The sequence below is a fragment of the Silene latifolia genome, chromosome Y, assembly GCF_048544455.1.
Source record: "Silene latifolia isolate original U9 population chromosome Y, ASM4854445v1, whole genome shotgun sequence".
Classification (NCBI taxonomy): domain Eukaryota; kingdom Viridiplantae; phylum Streptophyta; class Magnoliopsida; order Caryophyllales; family Caryophyllaceae; genus Silene; species Silene latifolia.
Window position 1 is genome coordinate 297450409 of NC_133538.1, and position 2509 is coordinate 297452917.

Here is a 2509-nt window from a genome sequence, read left to right on the forward strand (position 1 = left end):
AAGTGTCTTTCCCCCGACGTCAATCTCTGCACGAGCAGTGAATAAAAATAGTCGCCCTAAAATGATAGGGGTGTGAGTGTCCTCGGGGATGTCAAGAACCACAAAGTCTACGGGAATAAAGAATCTCCCGATCTTGACAAGTATGTCCTCTATAACTCCTAATGGTCGTGATATACTACGGTCGACCATCTGAACGGTCATATTAGTATAATTAAATTTGGTCAAACCGAGTCTCTTAGCAAGAGACAAAGGTAAGACGCTCACGCTAGCACCTAGATCACATAGCGTGTTATCAATCAAATGGGTTCCTATATAACACGGAATTGAAAAGCTACCCGCGTCTGACTGCTTAGGCGGTGTCTTATTCTGAACTTAGGCAGTACCTACTTCAGTTAAAGCTACCGTTTCACGGTCATTTATATGCCTCTTACGCAATAATATTTCTTTCATGAATTTCATATAAGAGGGTACCTGAGTAAGAAATTTGGCGAACGGAACGTTGACATGTAGGCTTTTCAGGAGCTCGACAAATTTGCCGAACTATTGGTTAGCTTTGTTGTTCTGCAATCGCCTTGGAAAGGGCACAGTGATAGGAATTTCAAGCCCTTTATTCCTTTCTTCTAATGTCTCAGCGGGTTCAAATTCATTCTTACTCGATCGAACCTTTTTACCTCTCGATCGAGGTCTTTCAGCAAGTTTTTCACTCGATCGAGCATTCTCAGCCTCTTGATCGAGTTCCTCATTATCAGCACTGTTCGATCGAGGTAAAATATCACTCGATCGAACACTTTCCCCAGAATTTTCACTCGATCGAGGACTTTTAGCCACTCGATCGAATCCTTGATTATCCACTTTACTCGATCGACCCTCAGAACCACTCGATCGAGTAATATCACCAGCATTTCTACTCGATCGACCATCAGAAATCAGTCGATCGAGTATATTCTTCAGATTAAGCATGTTTTTAGAAATTGACGCATGTTCATCATCCGCAACAACACTCCTCGGGTCTGATATCTCCTTAACAGTTGACAATTTGGGTCCTTCATAACAAAGAACACTTCGCAGGTTAATCAAATTTATCGTCTCATGTGGATTCTTCTCAGATTGAGATGGTAAATGACCCGGTTTTCTCGTGGATTGGCTAGCGGCCAACTGAGCTACTTGAGTCTCGAGTGATTTAATTGATTCCCCTTTTTGTTGGTCACTCATTTGCATCTGCTTAGTCAATGATTGAGTCATCGACTTCAATTCAGCCAACTCACTTACTCCACTAGAGGAAGCTCCTTGATGCGGCGGTGGAAAGGATGGAGGCTTTTGAAAGCCTTATTGAGCCTTATGAGGAGGAACATAGGCTTGTTGCTGCTGTGGAGGAGTAGGATTGAGCACATTCTGACTAGTCCACCTCAAATTGGGATGGACTGCGCTTTGATTATTATAATAAAAACCCCCTCCTTGCCTATATTTCTGAAAGGCAAGGACTTGTTCCTTCTCTGTCAGACAGTTAACAGCAGTGTGACCGTCATTACTCCCACATCTCTCATAAGTAACGGTCTCTTGTCTAGTCAACAAGTGAACCGTCTGTTGATCACCAGCAGCTTGCAATTCAAACTTATCAAAATTGGCATTCATGGCTTCCAGCTGAGCCACAACTGCATTATCAACCGAATGCACTATTCGAATGCCGTCCCTCGGGTTCCCATACTCAGCACAATGGGTCGCCATCTCCTCGATAATACCCCATCCCTTATCATCATCATTATTCTTTTGAAATCGCACATTGGACGAGGCGTCAAGTATAGCACGGTGGTCATCATACAACCCATTGTAAAACTGGTTGCACAAAAACCACTGATCAAAGCCATGGTGAGGAAGAGACCTCACTAACTTCTTGAAATGACACCAAGCCTCATAAAAATTTTCATCAGGTGCCTGTTTCAAACTTGTAATCTTTCCCCTCAGCTGCTTAGTACATTGTGGAGGAAAGTACCTTTTATAAAAGGCAAGATCAAGAGTCTCCCAGTTGGTGATACCGGCTGCAGTACGATCAAGATCAGTGAGCCACTCCCTGGCTCCGTCAATCAATGAAAAAGGAAACAGGACTTCCTTTATTTTGTCTTGGGTCATGCCCTTAGTGGTGGGAATGGTAGAGCGATAATCAGTAAAGACCTCCATGTGTTTTCGCGGATCTTCACCCGCCACACCCCGAAACAAGTTCCTTTTGACCAAATTAATTTAGGACGGTCTAATGTCGAAAGTATTACCATCCTCTGTCGCAAGCTTGAAACCCTTTGGAATCGAGGCAGCTATGGGCTGTGAGTGACTCGCAATGTTAGGCATCTTTACTGGCTTGGTAGCAGAAATAGAGTTGTCTTCTTCACAAGGATCTTCTGCAAAGAAAAAGTGTTGTAGCTCGGGTTCAAAAGTACTCAAGTCTTCCTTTTGAAACTTTCTTTGCAGTCTAAGTCTATGCCATAAAGATCTCTTTGGCTCAGGATCAGCAGGAACT

General features: G+C 43.4%; 1 non-coding gene across 1 annotated transcript; it reads left to right on the plus strand.

The window, feature by feature from the left end:
- The first annotated feature begins 1858 nt into the window (after positions 1–1858).
- On the plus strand, positions 1859–1965 carry LOC141636262 (small nucleolar RNA R71). The gene has a single exon (XR_012540885.1). It is a non-coding gene; the product is annotated as a small nucleolar RNA R71 (small nucleolar RNA).
- Positions 1966–2509: the final 544 nt, after the last annotated feature.